The following is a 21,397-nucleotide window of genomic DNA, read 5'->3' on the forward strand; positions in this document are numbered from 1 at the left end:
TGAAAACATCTATTTACTATCTATTTTCAAAGCCTTGAACATTCATTGTTTTATTATTAATGTCAATTTTAATATGGAGACTTCAGCAAAGATCAGATGACTGTATATGATACTGTTAATGTTGACTAAACAGGTTTTTATATTATGATTAATAGGATATTGGGTCAGCTAGGTGGTGCAGTGGATAAAGCACTGGCCCTGGATTGAGGAGGACCTGAGTTCTAATCCAGCCTCAGACACTTGACACTTACTAGCTGTGTGACCCTGGGCAAGTCACAACCCGCATTGCTTCCCCCCACCAAAAAAAAAAAAGATTAATAGGATACTAATAAAACTAACCTTCTTGACCACCTCTTAATTAGACATTCCTGTTTTTTTTACATTTGACTTTTTTTCTCTCTCTCCCATTACTCCATAATTCTACCTCCCAGAAAATAACAAATATTTCAACCAAAACAAATCAGCACATGGAAATGACTGAGCAGGGACACCAACTGTACCATTAACCAAAAGGATATGTCTGATGGGAAACTACAGGGAACCTGTAAGTGAGCTAGACAAAATCTCAAGGCTATTTCTTCAATTCATTTGTGCAGGTGGGAAACATCTAACTGTTCTTTCAAAGTATTGGTTTTATGCATTTTACCAAAAGGTACAAATTACAATTGACCAGTTTATGACTATTCCACATTTTGTCGGAGAACAAGCAAGTCATGGTGCTGATTATATTTCATTCATCAGGCACAATGCAACACCATAATAGTCTAAAAGAGTCACAAAATGGAGATGTCCACATATATTGAGTAAGCTCTGCAGGACACCTTGAATCTGTTCTCTTTACTACCACAGCTAGTCTTTGAGGGAATAGTGCCTTATATCATGCAAACAGATTATCATATCATACATTTGTTGCAGATGCTTCCCACAGCTCATGAACAAATTGATACAAAGCTTTTTACATATGCAAAATGAACCATGAAAAGTAAATGCTTAATTTTAAATAATCCAATTCAACCTAAAGATATGAATGCCAGTTGTATACGATCTCTCTTTCAAATTTTAAATTTATTTGACATCAACATGATCATTTCTATATCAAAAAATTCTTCATGAAAAAGTTGTCAAAGATTCAACAAATGGTATAATTTTTTGCAGCAAAAAAAACCCAGCTAATTTTTTTTGAATACTGGATAAACAGCCCAAACTTAACTAATCAACAGGATATTTGTTTTTTTAGTGAGGCAGTTGGGGTTCAGTGACTTGCCCAGGGTCACACAGCTAGTAAGTGTTAAGTGTCTGAGGCCGGATTTGAACTCAGGTACTCCTGACTCCAGGGCCGGTGCTCTATCCACTGCGCCATCTAGCTGCCCCCTCAACAGGATATTTTTTTTTAAAGGAAAATCAGAAAAGAACTCATTATTATATGTATGTATACCTGTTTATAGTGTTCCAAAAGCCTTAGTGAAGTTTAAACTGCATATGTATATTCAGTGCTTGTTTTTGAGGAAATAAAACACTACTTCCCCTAAAAGAACACCCTAAAAACAAACAGTTGAAAGAACCAATTGTTTGCTTTTGCATTTTCTCAGTTGGCTTGAAATGGACTTAATGTCAGCTTCAAATGTCTATTTTTATAATATCAGAACCAATAAAATTCTAGCATTGTTTGGAGATTCTAAAACTTAGGCATTGCCTCTTCCATATAATGCTCTCATGGAGGGAGTTAACACCTCTCCTACTTTTGCCCCAATCTCATAGAAAGGACCAAAGGCTAAGCACTTGTGTCAACTGGAAAACTCTGAGATCTTTCAGTGATCTCAGTAAAAGAACTATTGGCAGCTTTTGGACATTCCTGTCATTTAATAGGCTTCTTAAGGTGACATCCTTTCTTCACCAGTCTCCTACATTCCTCATTCTCTAGCACAGAATGTTTCTATCCATCACAATTGCAACAGGACATTCAAAACAGGCGAATTTAAAAAGGCCTACTAACCTTCTGCTTTGTGTTTTAGCATCAATTTCCTCTTTCCTTTCTACTATTTGTACTTTAATTTCCTGTTTGTCCTTTCTCACTCCCTAACCTTAACTAGGAGTTCATATTTCTACAATCAAACTGAGGCCCCCCTCTCCCCCCCACCGCTCGAACACACACACACACACACACACACACACACTAAAAGACTCTAGGAAAATGTCACTGTTTCATTCATTTGCATTTCAAAGGATGGTGTTTTCCCATTGAGTTTTAGGAGGTGATTAGTATTTATCCTCAAAATCTTTTTTTTTAATCACATTTTTATAAGATGGAGAATGACAATCTATTAAACACCAATGGGGGCAGCTGGGTGGCACAGTGGATGGAGCGCTGGCCCTGGAGTCAGGAGTACCTGAGTTCGGATCCGACCTCGGACACTTGACACTTGCTGGCTGTGTGACCCTGGGCAAGTCACTTAACCCCAATTGCCTCACTAAAAAACAAAACAAAACAAAACCCCCATGCCACAGAGGTAGCACCTGTTTTGACTGACAGCCAGTACTAAACCCCCTTTTGTAATAAATGACGGGGGGGGGGTTCTTTTCTTTAAACAGCAAAATGTTGGACTAATTGATTAAGTAGTATATTTGCCATTCTGAGGATTACTGCCTTTCCTGCACAATACAGTAAAAGGGAAACAGGATTTTGATCATTTTAATGCTTACTTCTTCAAACAATTGTTCAACAGTCAAATATTAAATGCTGAATTGTCACCAGCCACCTTACTATGAATGCAAAAAGGAAGATGAAGCATTTCCTTACCTCAGGGAGTTTATAACCTACCTGGAGAAAAGAGCTTGTACATATATAAGCATATATTAAATATATAAAAGCAAAAAAAAGATAATTGTTATTGGGGGTGGGGGTGGGTGGGAAGATCCTAGCAGGTGGGAGGACTAATCAGGAAAAGAAGATTCACATGGAACATTGTGTTTGGGCTTAGTCTTGAAGGTAACAAGATTCCAAGAGGCAGAAGGGAGAGAATTCCAGCCAGAAGGTAGGAAGAGGGCAGGTTGTAAAGAGTTTTAAATGCTTAAGAGAAGATTTTATATTATGATCCTGAAGGTAATAGGGAATGATATGGTCAAACCTAAGCTTTAAGAAAATCACTGACAGCTATGTGGATGATAGATTGAAAGAGAACTTGCTTTGAAAGGAAAATAGTCTCCCTTCAGCAGTCACAGACCAAGTCTCCATGAGAGAAGCAAATAGTAAGGTTTGTCTTATACCCCCCCTTATCTGCTTCCATTGAGTATCTTCGTTGCTATGAAGAGATTGTAGCAAAGGAAAGGATGATTTGTTAAATATAACAGGCTTGTAACTACGTATAACAAGCTTTCAACTCTAAAGCCCTTCTGAAAGGGGAGGAGGAGGACACAAGGATAAAATAAGCATGTTTGAGCACAAGGATTAACTTTAAAAAGTTTGGGGATTTTAGGAAATTTTGATTCATAAAGTAGACATTTATCATTGTGCCCAATTTTAATCCTCACTTAGGTTTTCCCTGTACTGCCCTGGCTTTTTGGATCAATCCAAACTTTGGGCTTCATATCTTCCCTACTCCACAAATCAGTAATATACTTTTCCTTCTTATTTGTCCTTTCTTAGGTAGCAAGGTGGTACAATGGATAGAGTTCCAGGTTTGGAGTTAGGAAGAACTCGGTTCAGATCTCATTGCAGAAATTTATTAGCTTTGTACTCCTAGGCAATTCACCAAAACTTTCTCTGTCTTAGTTTCCTTATCTGCAAAATCAAAATAATAAAAACATCTACCACAGAGAGTTGGTGTGAGGTTCAAATGAGATAATGCATGTAAAATATTTTAGAAACTTTTAAGTGCTACATAAATGTTATTATTAGTATTATTCCTTATTTCTTAAAGAGAACTGACAAATCCTAAGGCATTAGCAGCCCAAATATGGTGTACTCAGTAACCAAAATCAGATTCTCAGTAGCAAGAAGAAGGTGCAGTAGGAAACTAAATGATTCCACCAAGTTAGGAATCCATTTGGGGTAGGGGTTTCCAGACCTGTGATTTTATTGGCAAGGGCAATTTGAGTTGCAAGTCATCCATAAATTATAATGTTGGAGAGATGACTGAGATACTAAGAGGCTGTGAATTACTTAATGGTCCCTGCACAACTGACAACTGTCAAAGGCAGCACTTTGTCTTGATTGTCAGGATCTGTCAATCAACAAGCATCACCAAGCATTCATCTTGGCACCAAGCACTGTACTATAATGAGGATACAAAGATAAAAATAAAAGTTCCTTCCCTCAAGCAGTTTACATTTTAAAGGGGGAAGACAACATTCCATATACAAGTGTATAGAGAATTTATAGAATGTACACAAGAAGGTACTTTGGAAGGTGTGGGCACTAGCATCTGGGAGGAAGGAGATCAGAAAAGGCTTCATGTAGAGAGGAAATCTTGCACTGTCTTGAAATAAAACAGGGATTCCAAGAGGCAGAGAGAGGAATGTTTTCTTAACTTTTAACACTGGCTTTCCATCCACTACTCCTAGCTGCCTTTTGCCATAGATCTGCACTCATTTTGAAACATACTCAGCACAAACAGACCAGCCAGCTTTCAAAGGACATTAAATCGAATGTCTGGCCAGATGTTTCTGTCATTAAATTACTACCATACAGAAACATAGCCACCCCCTTCTCTCTATTTCTCTGTCTCCATCTGTCTCTCTGTGTCTCTCTTTCTCTTTGTCTGTCTCTTGTCTCTCTGTGAATCTCTCTTTTACCTTGCAGGATTTTACGGTACCATGCAAGCAGTCATGTTGGTTTTTTTCTTTTTTGGGGAGGGGAGCACTCATGCTTTAAGCAAAAATTCCCATTTGGAAAGACAACTGAATTGGTCATAAATCTGATCCTAAATGAGAAGTGCTTATGTTTAGTATTGCCTTAAAGGCAAAGTTGGACCAAATTTTTCTTGATGTAACTAAATTCTTTAACATTCTTAAAGACACAACCATATATCGCAGTTATATCTATTTGGTCAGTATCATGATTATATACCCCCTAGCTATAACTAACTGTGTCTTAAGTATGCCATCAGTTTTTAGTATACAAAAGAGTTTCAAATTGTACTATATGGTGCTGATATTCAGCTGGTACAGTTTTTGAGTTAAAGAACAATTATCCATTTTAACAAAAACGCAGACATTAAAAAATAGATAACATATATTTAAACTAAGTCAATATGTAGCCTACAGGGACCCTTATGTATAGATTAGTGGCCCTCATTTCTGTTTAAGTTTGACACCACTGCTCTAGGCAACTCTTTGGGTTGCAAAATGAGTGCCAACAAGCATTGACAAAGGGAGTTTTCTCATCTGGGAGTTCTCTATGCCAATGAAAATGCAGATTCAGTCTCTATTCCTAGTCCTTCACTCATCACGTTTACTTGACTTTTATGTCTCCTTTTGCTATTTATTTCATTTATGTTTTCCTGTTGAAGACTTGGCTAAGATTATGCAGATGACTCCTTATCCAATAAACATCCTTTTAAAATACTAAACACGACACAAGAGGACCTTCCCTAACATGGCTTAAGGATATTTTTTCATGGTTTTCAATAGCAATGAACATAAATATTGGGCTGTCCCCAAAGTCCCAAAAGCTTTCTTTAAGCTTAATATGGCCTTTTTTTTGTTTTGTTTTGTTTTTTTTACAATTTTAAGATCTAATAGCTTAAATTTGCACTAAAACTTTTGGAACATGCTCTAATTACATTGTGGAAATTCCACATTTTTATTGAGAGGACTAATTAAAAAACTCTAGATTACAATTTCTTCAAAAATTGAATTTGAGGCTTCTGTGCAGAAGTAGATAGGCTCCATGAATTCAGTTAAAGTTTCTTGTAACTTGCATCATTTACTTCCAAGCTAGCAAATCTATAACAGTTACAGCCTTCTGTAACAAAGTAGGTTACCAATTCTATTTTTTTTCTTTCAAGTTTCAATGTGTACCTCCAATATTAGGTTTAAATTAATTTCAACTTAAAAGTTATAAATGAAAAGTAATAATTTAGGAACACTCTTTGATCTTCAACTCAGTTTTTAAAAAAAATCTGTATGTAAAACATCTATTTGAAAATATATTTATGCCTTCCTTGATTAAATACCTACTATGTGCAGCACAGTGAGCTAGGTACTGGGATAGATGCAGAGCTAGGATAAGGTATAGCCCTGGGTACTATTTGTAGAGTCTGACAGAATCCACCATTTGTTAACTGTGCCAGGTATCCAGTTTGTAGTCAGAACTTTGGTTTCCTCTCTTTGTCTCTTTAATAGCCTGACTTTTTTTATTTTCCCCTCCCTAACACTCTTGACACAGGGTAGTTTAATAAAGGTAACTAATGTACAACTTATTTAAGTACATCTGGGTCCAGAATCATTGTGATATCTCTAGTAAAGGCAAGAGGAAGGAGGAAGCATTGAAGTCATTGACTAAAATAAAACTTCAGAATGACTGTGGATTTAATTTATTCAAAAGACACTAGTATCCCACTGTTACAGAACCAGGAGCTGACTGTAAGGTGCTCCAAAGGGAGCATTTTAACTCGGTCACAGGTCTTATTAATTTTTCCTGACTTTCTAAGCTCAGGGCAAATTAGCTTCTGGTTTTATAAATCACCTTGGGGTGAACTTACAGGTGTTGCTGTGTATAAAGCCTTTCCTCCTCCACACTCAAGATAATACTTACATTTTAAAAAGCAGAAAGGAGTATCTGTTTCAGCACTTCATACACCTACACATATATGTATATACATACACACATATGATGAATAGTGTGTGGGGAGAGGATTTGTGATTTTTACCACACTGGAATTTCTAGGTGTTTCTTAAAGAAATGTTTTGTTTATAAACCTTTAGACCAGAGGTTCTTTAACCTGGAGTCTACAGATTTGGCAGTCCAAGGGCAGAATTCAGGAGGTGGGTGACCTTGAATTGAACAAAAGATAACTCACCTCTCACTGAAATTTGCCATTTTCTTCAGTTATGAATGTAGGCAACAAAACAGTCTTTGATAAGAAGAAGCCTATAAACTTCATCAGACTGGCACAAATGTCCATGATACACAAAAGGTTAAGAACCTCTGCTTTAGACAGACATACACAGCTTTATGTTTCACACTTTAGGGAGTGTGAAGGTTCAGAGTCATTCTTAGATTGTACAAGGCCTGAGGCAAATCACACTGCCTCTCTGTCCCCTTGGCTCTGTCAATGGTTTTATACAGGTGAAATTAGTTTGAAGTAAACTTCAAGTGAGAATTGAAGGGGGAAAAGAGAAAACAAACTATGTGGCTTGAGGTAAATAAATACCACTGGGGGAAAGCAGGCCCACCTGCTTTGTCCAGCCTGGTGTTTGGCAGGGTTCATCACCCATAAGTGTGGTGCATATGTGTGGACCTCAGGTCTTTTTTAAAAAATCACCAGTTTCCTGTCTAGTTTTCTCCCCATACCATTTGCCCTCCTGGATTGCAGCAGATGGATTATAGCAGGGCAGGTACCCCAAAGTTCAGGGACTCTGATTTTGGCCCAATTTGTAAGACACTAGTACTATATAGCAATTTTGCATAATATTCTATTACCAGAATTATAGGGCATTGGAGTTGGAAGGTCTACCTAATGCAATCTACCCAAACAAATTAAGAATCCTTTCCACAATATCCCTGGCAGACAAGTATCCTATATCTGCTTGGAGACTTCCAGGAACATGGAACTGAATGCTTTGAGAGGCAAGTCATTCATTTATTGGCAGCTATAATCATTAGAAGAGTCTTCCTTTGTTTAATCCCCAAAGTGCCTGCTTGTGAATTCTACCTATTGGTCCTAGTTTTGACTTCTTGTGTTATACAGAAAGATCCACATATGAGGCATTCATACAATTCTAGAAGGCACTTACACTGTTCTTACTAAGTCATCTCTTCTATAGACTTACAAATAACTTCCTTCAACTATTCATCAAATAACAATTTCTAGACTCATCCTTGTTGCTTTCCTCTGGTCACACACCATATATCTATGTCACTCTTAAAAAGTACCAATCATGGGGCAGTTAGGTGGTAGGGGCAGCTAGGTGATGCAGTGAATAAAACACTGACCCTGGATTCAGGAGGACCTGAGTTCAAATCCACCCTCAGACACTTGACACTTACTAGGGGTGTGACCCTGGGCAAGTCACTTAACCCTCATTGCCCTGGGGAAAAAAGTTTCAATCACAACTGGACAGGGTACTCCAGATATGGCCATCACACATTTTTTTGACTGAACATTAAATTTCTATTGGCCATAATTCAGGCTGATACTACATTAAGGGTTTTGTTTTGCTTTTTTAAAGAGCCACATGATGAAGAATTCAATCATTGTGTGGTAGTCCCTTTCATCATTAGAAGAATAAGAGTCTGCTTTTTTGTACTTTGTACCTTTTTAACCAAATCTATGATTCTATAGAAAAACTCCCTCTATGAATGCAATCCGCACCTTTTCTGCAATTTAAAAAACTTAGAGAATTGACTGGGTCAACAAAGCATTTATTAAGTGCCTGCTATGTAACGTGCACTGTTCTGAGTACTAGGAATATGAAAGAGGGTAAACATAGTCCCTGCCCTCAAGGAGCTTACATTCTAATGGGGGAGAGAACATGTGAATACTTAGGTACATGCAAGATGTATACAGAATAGATGGAAGGTGATCTCTTAGGGGAAAGCACCAGCAGCTAGGGGAAGAAAGATGTATATGGCAGGGGTGGGACCTGAATTTCATGTCTTCCTAAATCCAAGACCACGTCTGTCTTATTATACTAAATTGCCTTAACTTCTACCTATTTTTTCTTAATTTTGTCTTCCAGAGCAACAGGAAATAAATATAAACCTACTTCCTTTTGCAAACTCTTCAAATATTTGAAGACTATTCAATTATTTCATATCAATTTTTCTTTAGCATGTAAACTATTCCACATCCACTTTCATCCCACCCCCACTAGTGATTTCACTCATTCCACACATGACATCACCTTCTTCTCGACACTCTTTACTTTGTCCATATCCCTTGGAAACAGAGAACTGTACATAAGACTCTAGACATGCTCTTTCTGGTACACAGGCCAATAAAGCTATCACATTTCTACTCCCCTGCTTTTTAACATAGATTTTGTACCTCTATTATAGTACAACCCAAGTTTTCTTTTTGTTTTCTTTTGTTTTCTTCCTATTACATAGGTAATTCACGTGGTTGATTTATATTGAGGTTGGGGTCAGTTAAAGCCCCAACATTTTTTCCCATGAAATCTTGTGTGGTACAAGACATTGCTCTAATTTTTTTGGGGGGGATTAGAATACAATGACTTTGAAATTCTGTATGTCAAATTTTATATGAACACCTGAAATTTTGAAAGCAAACTCTTCCAGGGGAATGGCCTGAATCAAGATTCAATCACAGAACACAGATGGGACCTCCAATTCCATGGAGTCCAGGGATTCTTCATTTTTTTTTTGCTTGTCATGGCCTCCTTTGGCAATCTGGTGAAGCCTTGAGACCCCTTCTAAGAATAATGATTTTAAATGTATTACATTTAATTACATAGAATTATATAGGATTGCATAGAATTACAAAGGAAACCAATTGTATTGAAATGTAGTTATCAAAATATTAAATAAATTCATAAGGTGAAGGTTAAGAATCCCTGACCTCATCAAATTCATAACTTCAATGGAATCCTCTCTACAGCAATGCCAAAAAGTGGCAATCCAACTTCTGCTTAAAGAACTTCGTGGAGCAACCATTACTTCCCAAAGCAACCTATTCTACAACTAGTTGCCCTAATTATTGGAAAGCTTTTCCTTTTATCGATGTAAATTTTCTTCTTTGTAACTTCTCATCCCTGTGGTCAATCCTAATCTAATACTGCTATAATATGAGATTCCTTCAAAACCTTAAAGTATCTCTCCTATTTGGCAGTCTTCTCTTCTGTAGGTGAAAAACTTTCAGGCCCTTCAACTATCATGCACGATCTTGAAGCTTTTCACCATTCTCATGGTCTTTCTCTGGATTATGAACAACATAATGGCCTTCATAGGATCACAGATATAAAGCTGGAAGAGACTTTAGAGGTTATTTAACCTACCTTTATTTTATAGATGAAGAACTGAGGCCCAGGGAGGTAGATGACTTGCCCAAGGTCACATAGGTATTAAGTGGCAGCGCCAGCTTTCGAACCCAGGTCCTCTGGCTCTAAACCCAGCACTCTTTCTGCTCTACCATGCTGCCTCCTCTCTAAAAGTGTTGTGAGAAATAATTATTAATAATCAATATCTTGGGGGACCCAGAGAGCTCTCTTTCTTACTTCTCCCTCCCTTTCCCCTCAAAAAGCAAGCTTTCCTTGAGAAATTCTATCAAATTTTATCTAGGTCAAACCTATCCCAACCTCAAGCTTACAAAAGGAGCCTTAGGTGGAGACAGATTCTTTTATTTTTATTCATTTATTCATTCATTTATTTTGTGGGGCAATGAGGGTTAAGTGACTTGCCCAGGATCACACAGCTAGTAAGTATCAAGTGTCTGAGGTCAGATTTGAACTCAGGTCCTCCTGAATCCAGGCCTGGTGTTTATCCACTGTAAGACCTAGCTGCCCCCAACAGATTCTTTTTTCTAGAGAGCTCAAGGATAGCCACACTACAATGAAACTCTTTTGCCAGAACCAGCTCAAAAGGGGGTCTTGTATTCCTTTCTCTGATGTCATCCCTCGACTTCATTTTAATACAATGCACCCTCAAATCATGTCAAACAATTAAATTTGAATAATGTTAACCACTTAGATTTGTTTGCTGTGTGATGGACCTCCTACAGTGGAAAGGGTATATGAACCAAGGCCCAACCTCAAGGACCTCATTTTATTAATAACCCACTGTCCATATTAATAAAATTATTAAATTATCCAGATACCACATCTCTCATATTTTTAAATGTCACAGTGTCCAGTATTGAACACAATTCTTCAAATAAAGAGTCTGACCATGGCAGGCCATAGTAGAACTCTCACCTCCTTAATACTAGATATTATGCCTCTTAATGGACCCTAAGATCACAGCAGCTTAGGTTTCTCTCTGTTTCTCTCTGCTTTTCTCTCTCCCTGTCTTTCTTCCTCTTTTTCACTCTCTTGATTTTTCTCTCCCTTTCTTTCTCTAGCTCTCCCTTTCTTTCTTTTTTCTTTCTCTTCTTCCTATTCATTCTCTGTTCCCCTCCCTTTTCCCCACTCCTACCCTGCCTTGGCTTGGGTGCACAAAAAAGAAAAAAAAATACTCCAATACCTTGAGGGTGATAGGAGGTGAATGGAACAAGAATAAAGTCCTTTAAAAGATGACTATTGATCATTGGCTGAAGGTAGGTCAATTGCTTCAGCCTTGAGGGTTGGGGAGACCTGGGCTGGTCTACAGGCAGTACAAGTTTAGAATAGGAAGAACATTTCAGCATAGAATGGAATCCCAGGCTGCCAGCAGCATGCAGGAGATAGACTTAGAGGAAATTATGTCAGCCTGGACCATGTAACAGAGAAGAGAGAACCAAGTGGTCAGTTTAAGGCCATAAGCTAGAGAAGTCAATTTTGCAATAAGAGTAGAGCAGTGCCAATCATTAGTCAACACACATTTATTAGGTACTTAATATGTACCAGGCTAAGTGTTGGGACTAGAAAGAAAGGCAAAAACATGGTCCTGACTCTCAAAGACATCACATTCTAATGCAGGAGATGGATAAAAACTTGTACCTAAGACCTATTCAGTATAAACTAAAGGTAATCTCAGAGGAAATATATATGGTCAGAGAATTATGTCAACTCAGCCTGGGCATAACAGAAAAGATTTTTCTAGTCTATTTAAGTAAATTTAATTATGCTCCTTGGATGTTTAAGTGTTTCTCCTGTTTCCTTAAAGCACATAATAAGAATCCTTAACCTAAAAGAAAGATTGGATGTGATTTCTAAGAAGAAGGGTAAAAGGAAAGACCTGAATCTTGGGTTATAGGTTAAGGTAGGTATTGGGGGACCTAGACCAGGGAGAAAGACTGTTATTGAGTGTTCAAATTCTGAAGCTTATAGGGGGAAGAAAAAATGGGATCACCTTTGGGGTATATGTGGAAATGAGAAGATGTGGGGAGAATATTAGGTCCCATCGAGTATTGAGACATATTTGTCATCCTGTATACACTTTGGAGGGGGGCAGTGAGGGTTAAGTGACTTGGCCCAGGGTCACACAGCTAGCAAGTGTCAAGTGTCTGAGGCTGTATTTGAACTCAGGTCCTCCTCAATTCAGGGCCAGTGCTTTATCTACTGTACCACCTAGATGTCCCTTTTTAATGAGTGGCATGCACCTACTCATATCTATAGCTTATGCTCTTTTTTGTGGGGCAATGAGGGTTAAGTGACTTGCCCAGGGCCATACAACTAGTAAGTGTCAAGTGTCTGAAGCAGGACCGGAACTCAGGTCCTCCTGAATCCAGGGCCAGTGCCCTATCCACTGCGCCACCCAGCTGCCCCCCTGTACACATTTTTTAAAGGCTAAATACAAGGCTGGACTTTATAATTTTCCTTGTTACATTTTACCTCTTCTTTATCTTAAAATCTTACTTACTTGATTCATTATGCTACATAGATTAAGGTAGGTTCTCAAAGGTTATGCTAGAAGAGTACAGGTTCTATCAACCCAGGAAGACTTTGTGTATTGTCCTGTTGCTGGACTGTTATCTGAGGACTAATCTAATTAAGTTGAGAGAGGTTTGTTACAGCAGTGTTGACCAGCAAGTGATTTTTGTTATTGTTGCCGTTGGATAAAACAACAAATGAAGTCAAATAGGGGATTGTGCTTTATGCTGGTGGAAGAAGCATCCTGATTGATAAAATTGTAGATCCTTGAACAGTAGGGAAAAAAAAATTGAAAACCAAGGTTTCACGATTTTTTTTTCATTCATCTTACTATTTCAGGTTAAGGAGACATTTTTGCATCCAAATTTTATCATACTAGGTATTAGCTTAACAATATCAGCCTTGATTTATCCACAAATACCATAAGCTCACCTTCTGTTTTTAAGTCATTGATAGAAATATTAGAAAGGACAGATCCTAGTAACCCTCCACTAATGATGTTTCTTCATGCTGCCAGCAACCAAATAAACAGTTCAGTGGGGCAGTTAGGTAGCAAAGTGGATAGAGCACTGGGCTGGGAATCAGGAAAATGCATTCTACTGAATTCAAATCCAACTTCAGACACTAGCTGTGTGACCCTGGCCAAGTCACTTTAGCCTGTTTGCCTCAGTTTTCTCATCTGTAAAATGAGCTGGAGAAGAAAATGGCAAACCACTACAGTATCCTTACCAAGAAAACCTCAAATGGGGTCACAGAGTCAGACAAAACTGAACAACAACAATCAATTCAGGAATGAAAACTGTTTCATTACAGTCATTGTCTATATCACATTTTTGTCACATCTTATATATTTATTTTTACTTAACCCTTATACAACATTATTTTTCTTTTCATGTATTTCATTTTGCCATCAAGAGTATAAAGTCACTGATGAAAGGTGCTTGAAAGTAGAGACTGTCGTTCATTTTTGTATCCCAAGCATTAAGAAAAGTATTTTGCACATTCTGAGCGCTCACTTAATACGTGTTGATTTTGATTTGTGGAAGGCAGAAGGCATTGGAAGAGTCAGCAGAAGAGGGTCAGGAGGACCTTGGTATGATTTCTCAGGGCCCAGAACTGGCTGGCAGAAGTCTATAGTTCTGATCAAATAAACTTTCATAATATGCCAAATACCACTCAACAAGTCACAGACAATTTAAAACATTCTTATTAGCTCACACTAAAGTATCTCTTAGATTTTCCTCTCTCTGATACTTAGGTAATATCAGAATCACAGGACTTGGGAATTGGAAGGAACCTCACCAGCCATCTAATTCAACCCACAACAGGAATTTCCACTCTAATATAGCAGACAAGTGGTTAGACAACTTCTGCTCTAATACCTCTGAAGTATCCAACAATCTCTCAAAATAGTCCATTCCATTTTTGATCAGCTCTAATTGTTAGCAAGTTTTTCTTGACATTGTCTAAGCTTTCCTCTCCATAAGTCTAACCTGTTGCTCCTGTTTCTTCCCCCTTGGGCCAATTCAAACCAATCTAATTCCTTTTCCAAATATTTGAAGGTAGTTATATTGATCCCAACCCCTAAGTTTCCTCTTGTCTAGGCTAAATATGCCCAGTTCTTCAATCAGTCCTCAAGACCTAGATACAAAGACCTTCATCAAAAAGTGAAATCAAGGGGGGGCAGCTAGATGGCGCAGTGGTTAAAGCGCTGGCCCTGGATTCAGGAGGACCTGAGTTCAAATCCGGCCTCAGACACTTAACACTTACTAATTGTGTGACCCTGGGCAAGTCACTTAACCCTCATTGCCCCACAAAAAACAAAACAAACAAAAAGAAATCACTCATTATTTAAAAAAAAAGTGAAATCAATACTCATGCTTATTCATGCTTAGGCAAGTCACTTAATCCTGTTTGCCTCAGTTTCCTCATCTGTAAAATGAGTTTGAGAAGGAAATGGCAAACTACTCCAGTACCTATGCCAAGAAAACCCTAAATAGGGTAATGAAGAGTTGGACAGAACTGAAACAAATGGACAACAATGACAAATTCATTTACTTTATGAAATAATGAGGTACAGATGAAAGCAGTGCTGGATTTCAAGTCAGAGGACTGAAGGGCCTAGGTTCAAGTCTCAGCTCTAACCATCTATGTGCTTTTGGGCAAGCCACATTGGCTTTTTTAAAGTCTGTTTCCTCATTTGTAAACTGAGGGGGATCAGGGTAGAGGATCTATAAAGTCCTTTCTAGTTCTAAATCCTATAAACCTGTGTCATCACTGGCTCTGAATGCGTGCTTACTTGTAAGAGTACACTACTATTACCCAGTGACTTTTATTACTAGTCTTTTCCAGTAAACAACCAAAATAGTATTGTAAGAAGCCTGTTGCCCACTCTATGAAAGCAAACATCTCTACTGAGAACTATATTCAATTTGAAGCAAATAAGATGTACTAATATATTAAGTTCTCAAAATGCCAAATTTTAATAGTTTGAATCTTTAGGACTTCATTTATGGAAGTACTTCTACAATTTTATAACTTAGATCAGAAGTCAAAATGTACTTTTAAAAAAGTGTGTGTTTCCTGTCTTTATGTAACTCAATGTTAAAGAACACACTTAACAAGGATATATTTTTTGTAAGATCTCAAAGCCTTTCTGAATTAGTAGTTTTATTCTTTTCAAGCCTGTGAGATGGTAAATCAAACTTAGTTAACAAAATATTGCGGGGCAGCTAGGTGGCGCAGTGGATAGAGCACCGGCCCTGGAGTCAGGAGTACCTGAGTTCAAATCCGGCCTCAGACACTTAACACTTACTAGCTATGTGACCCTGGGCAAGTCACTTAACCCCAATTGCCTCACTATAAAAAATAAAAAAATAAAAACAAAATATTGCTAATTCAATTTCAAGACCCTCTTTGGATAAAGGGAAAGGATTTTAAATTAGCACCCTGAGTTATCTCTGCAATAGGTATTTAAAACTTTTCCCCTGGGTAGTTAAGGCAAAGATTCCATTTCCCTTGCCATCTTTTTTTACACTAATGTTTTGTTTAGCAAGATGTTTTTTCATGGACAGTAAGCTTTAACCAAAGATCTACAAATTATTATGAATTCTGAGTGGGGGGAGAGGTTGGAATTAATGCGTTTTTCCTGTGGCAGATATAATTAAAACTCACTGGGGGACAATTAAAAAATTTATTTTTTTCAAATAACTTTTGAAAAAGAAAGTACTTTGTAGCTGATTAATACTTCTAAACATTTTGAGCATTTGCTGAAAATCTATTAACTTCCTGTCATTTGGGGGGAAAAAAAAACATTAAGTATGAGTACAAAAGTAGCCATTTTAAACTAGAGGCATCCTTAGCAATTTAGAACATATGGAAGTTCCCTGGTGATGTGTAGAATGAGAATCTGATCGGTCTCCTCCTGAGACTCTGCATGCTTAAAGCATAAAACATTCTAGCTTCATGTGTTTTTTAAACTATGTAAATTATAAATTCATTCAAATAAAAGATTCATATTTATGGATAGAAACCCTTCCCCATTTATAAGTCATTCAGAAAAGATTCACTCTTCATAACTATTAATCCTCTTTCCATAACTCTTAGGAGGCTCAGGACTACTTTACCATAACCACTGGTAGGAGAGAAGTCCAAAAAATCTGGCAACTCTTAAATTTAGAGTTCTTCAATGTAGTTCCAAAAGTCCAGAGGAGAATAGTAGAAACCAAATACTTCAAAAGCCTCTAGAAACTGCGAAAACTAGGCATAATAGCATTGAGTTAAGGAAGCCATGACAGCTTTAATACATTGGTTGATTTAGTCTCCACACTTGAGTGTTCTTTGCTCTGTTTTGCACCAAGTGAGCCAGAGCCTTAGCTCAGCTAATGTAAGTGAGCTCTGTGTTCAGTGTCACAAAGCACTTTACTTGGCTTGTCTGCATTTGTTTGTTTAAATTTAAAAGTGTCCTCAAAAAATGTCAAAAATTCTCCAGTTCTCTTCCTTGACCCAAATAGGTAGAATTCATATGAAATTAGATTTTTTTAAACCCATTCCTTAGTATTTAAAATTTGTATAGTAAATAAAAGCCCCTGTTTTCTTTTAAACAGTAGTTTAGACAATTAAAAAACTTGCATGATACTTACTAAATTCAGCAAAATAATTTTGTTGTTAGGCAAATGTTGAGTGGATCATTTAAAATGATCTTGCTACCTTTGTGGTAAAACTTTTCTTCAGTAGAAATTTGTAACATTTCAGATGGTCCAGGGCAAATAGATAACCCTGAAGATGACGTGAAATTTTTAAACTCAAGGATACATTCATATATACTTATCATCCCTGACTCTGATCATACTAAGCAGATAGAATACAGTGCTTTTAATGTCATGTAACATTAGGCTCATCTACTGCATTTTAAACAGTCTCTGCATGCACTACTTAAAGTAATGCCCTTGCTGCTACTTTAAGAAGAGATAGATTGGTGGGAAAAGGATCCTCTGCAGAAACATTAGAAAGATTCCTCTGCTTATACCTCCTGTACACTCCTCCTCTTCCTTCCTCTTCCTAGCCATGGTGTCATTTTATCTTCTCAAAAGTCCTATGTGCTCCAGAGAATGGGTTTCCAAAGTGCAAACTGTCCCCTATAGATGTGGTTCTAGTTTCCTTTCCTTTCAGGCAGATCTAACCTCAACCTTGATCTAGAGCCAAGTTGGAATGTAGCCATTTGGGATTCAGACCACTTATGGCCACTATTTGTTTTAAGGCATTCAGGTGAGGAGGACTGTATGATGGATTTCTTCCCTTCTTCCACTGCCCCCACCTGTTTCTTTAAACCTGCAGACCTTGGTAGGAGGGGGAAAAAGAAAAGGAGACTCCACTTTTAAATTATTCTAAAAGCAATGAGGCCATTAATGATTGAGAGCAGCAATCAATGTGGGGTAGGGGGCTGCCTTCCTCATTGCCACCAGCAATGACTGCTGGCTAAATGCCTTCAACAAGCAGATAGGCACAGGAGCCCAGGGAGTGAGAGTAGTTCCCAGACAGACCACAAGTCTTGCTCTGAGCTGAGCCACCCCTATCTATTCCCCACCCGTCAGATGGAAAAGCAGCTTCTATAGAGAAGGGGCCAGCCAACCCAATCTTTTACCACCCACATGGCAGCCAGCCTAGCTGAAGTAGCAAGGTACCCTGAGGGAGGAGATACAGGAGGCAGAATGTGTTGGACATGTCAAACCACTGCCACCAACCACCTAGACCACCATCTCCCTCTCTGACCCCAATGAAGACAAGCCTGAACCCAAGAGGCAGGGAAGAGCAATGTTTCCAGCTCAGTGCCCTCAGTCATGCAACCCCTGTGGAGATGCAGCCTACTCCTACAGGTGCTACCATAATAGTTATTGAAGACCAAGAAAAGAAAGTTCTTGCCATAAAAGTCCCTGGTACTTCCAAAGGGCTCAACATCAGAAACTGATATGATGTTGTAGGTTGAAGTGACATTAAAGAAGAAGCATTGATGATGCCAAACCCTACAGACCATGGGTTCTTTCCATTTGACGTGCAGCTGAAACCTTCCATATGTGTTGTATCCCCCACTGATACATGAGCTTTTTGAGAGGAGAGCCTGTCTTACATTTCTATTTGTATTCCCAGCCCTTAGCACTGTGTTTTGCACACATTGAGTCCTTAAGAAATGCTTTATTCATTAGGTGATGAGATAGAACCTTTGTCTCTAGTATCAAGAACTTTAATATGTTTTACAACCCAGGGGGTAATGACTTAAATAAGTAACACTCTGAACAGGCATTATTAAGAGAACTCAAAGCAGATTGGCCTAGAATTAGAGAGGGCTTCCAAACTCATTATCCCATGTCATAGTCTCTTTCTCACTGAGAGTGATAAACACTGGGATACAGTTGAGGGATTAATACAGGAGGGTAGGAGTTGGCATAGTTTATACCAATACTATGTTTTTTCTGTGAACAAGGAAGATTTTTACTTATCTTCCTGATTATGAATTCAGGAACTCTCATAAATACCAGACTCCATGAGATTAAGTGTTAGAGCCATGAGGATGTACATTCTTTAAGAAAATTTATACCACAACACTCAAACATTTTAAAAGTGAGGGAACCTGCCCTTCCCTAAGCACATTAAATATATTTTTGATGCTAGCAACTCATTTACAAGAGTAGTCAAAACTTCTTGTTTATCTGAATTATTTTATTAAGTTACAGTATTTCAAAAGAACTGGCTATATATCTGCTGGATTTTGGTATCATGATTAATTGCATTTCATCTATTATAAAAGTGTTTTAGGAATAAGACAATTCATTTTAATAAGGTTTCTCAGATGTTTCAAAAAGACACTTAACAGGTGGCATTTAATACAGAATTTCAAAAATCTGGTAGCTGACCTAAGTCCAGATGAACAAAATTTTATATTGTAAAAAGTCAAAACAATTATTTCTCAATTCCCCTCAAATAAGCATTGCAAATGCAAATATATGGTCTAACAACTAAAAAAAAAAGGCATCCTGTGAATGCTTCAAATGCAGAAAACCTCCAGTCTCAGAAATGGTTAGCTCTATGTTGCCACCAAACCACAGGACTTCTTTTTTATTACTTGTGGTATATGTCCCAAGAGGAAAAAAAAAATCAAGAGAAATACACACGCCGCCACTACCACCCCCCTAGCTGGATTGGGGAAAACTGCAAAGTTCTGGAGACAAATCTTGTAGAGGGGAGCTTTAAGAATTGAATCGTTTTTGAAGGATTGGAATGATAAGAAAACTCTGTATGGAGCCAGGTTCCGTCTTTCCAGGCAGGTTCTAAGGTTCTCCCAAGTGAACCAGAAGTCTTGGCCTCTGGATTGTGGTGAAGGGGATGAATGTTGGGTGGGGTCCAGTCACCGTGGGTACGCATTTGCCCAGGGCTTTCCCTGTTCCTTCTGGGAGCTCAGAGCTTTTTCTAAGTTGATGCTGGTTGTGGGAGATGTGCTGTTAGCGTGCTCCCGCTTGTGAAGAGCAATCTAACCATCTGCGGCTTCCCATGGACAGTGCCTGTCCCTCCTCCATCCTCAAGTCCTCCGACATTTTTCAGACACAGGGAGGTAGGGAGAAGGAGAAAACGGCCAAGTCCCTGCACCCTGCTGCTGCCGCAGCAAATGAAGAGGGAGGGAGAGGAGGAAGGATTTAGAGGAGGCAGCTATTAAATTATGATTACATCAATAACAAAAAGAATCACCATAATATAAAACGAGAATGCCTCCGAGACACCCACCCGGGCAGCGGCTATAGGTTTAGTGGGCGTTCCTCACCCTCACCCCCACCCCCCCCTCCTTGCAGCCGTTCTCTATGAAATTTATTCCATGCCATCTACATATGAACTCCCTTTTCTTTGATTAAAGGGAAGAAACAAAAGAGAAAGAACCACCCAAACAACCTTTTATTTCACCACTGTAATAAGGCATCCGTTTGTACAAAACCCCCTTTTCTTACACACCTTTTCCACGGAATCACTGTGGGTTTTTTGCCCCCCTTAAGGTTAAGATCAAGAAAACACACAGACAAACACATACTCAGCTTATTTGTCTGCTTGCCGTTTCTAATTCCATTCTCATTTCTCTGAAGAAATAAAAATAAGTATGAATTTTCTCGCTTCTCTTCATTTCCTTCCACCCCCGAACCCCCTTTGCCCCATTCCCTGATGATAGCAACCTTGCCTGCTGCTGCTGCTGCCGTCGGCTTACCCCTCATACAAGCGGCGGCGGCGGCAGCAGCATCGCTTCACAGAGCACCGGGGACACAACTGAGGGGTTCCCTGAAAAACCAAGATACCCACCCCATCTCCGCATACCAGCTGGGAGGGGGACCGCCAGAGCCAGAAATGGCAGCAACATTTTAAGATTCAACTTCCCAAGCCAGCGGTTCGGCTCACCCCTCTGCCCTCCTTAAGCAGCAGGAATAGCGGTGGGGACCCCTGCACCAAGCAGGCTCCCCCGCCCTGCCAGTGCATTTGCAATTGTACTCTCCGCCCCCACTTTTCCTCCCCCCTCTTTTTTTTTTTTTTAAATTCCATCCATCGGTATAAAGCAGACATTTTGATGCCATTTACTTAGCAACGTTCAGCTTTAAAGGAAATGTCTTACCCACCCGCCTGGAGGTGTGGGCACAGCACCGAAAGGTCCGGGGGGGAAAGGTTGGGCTGCTTGGTCCTCTAGCGGAGCAGGTTGGCTGCCATCCGCCCAACTTCAGCACCCAGCCGGCAGGGAGAGAGGGAGAGATAGACAGAGGGATGAAGGGGAGGGGGTGGGGGGGAGGGGGGGAAAGGGGAGAAGGCAAATAGCGCGCATGCGCCCTGCCAGAGCCGTCCCCGACCAAGCACAGCTGGAGTTGCCGCTTCTTAGCCCTGGAGCGCGGCGGCGCGTGAGTCACGGCCCCACCCCTCTCCCCAAGAGGGTTCCCAAGCCTGCTCGCTGGCGTTTGGGTCGGCGCCCACTGTGTGGAGGGTCCAGGGTGGGAGTAACCCGGGGGTGAAATAGGGGCCAGGAGCCAAGCACTCTGGAGGAAGCGCTCGGGAGGAGCCAGGGGTCCTGGTGGCTTTAAGGGATCAAGCCTGCTTCCTGCTCTCAAGTCTTGCTCAGGAGGCTCCTGAGTTCATAAGCAGCTCAAAGAAATTTACTATGGTTTTTTCCCCCAACCCCTCCTCTTCGTGT

The 21,397-nt window shown here is 39.3% G+C and overlaps 1 protein-coding gene across 4 annotated transcripts in view; it reads right to left on the minus strand.

Moving 5' to 3' along the window:
* RGS17 (regulator of G protein signaling 17) overlaps positions 1 to 20,981 on the minus strand; it is a 198,523-nt gene extending 177,542 nt beyond the window's left edge. For 3 of the 4 annotated variants that reach the window (XM_043962987.1, XM_043962986.1, XM_043962984.1), the window contains exon 1: positions 20,835 to 20,981. The gene's annotated coding sequence lies outside the window, so the exon portion shown is untranslated. Of the gene's footprint in view, positions 1 to 20,830 lie in introns of all 4 variants that reach the window. The other variant, XM_043962985.1, reaches the window with a different exon arrangement.
* Positions 20,982 to 21,397: the final 416 nt, after the last annotated feature.

This window comes from Dromiciops gliroides, chromosome 4, assembly GCF_019393635.1.
Source record: "Dromiciops gliroides isolate mDroGli1 chromosome 4, mDroGli1.pri, whole genome shotgun sequence".
Classification (NCBI taxonomy): Eukaryota; Metazoa; Chordata; class Mammalia; order Microbiotheria; family Microbiotheriidae; genus Dromiciops; species Dromiciops gliroides.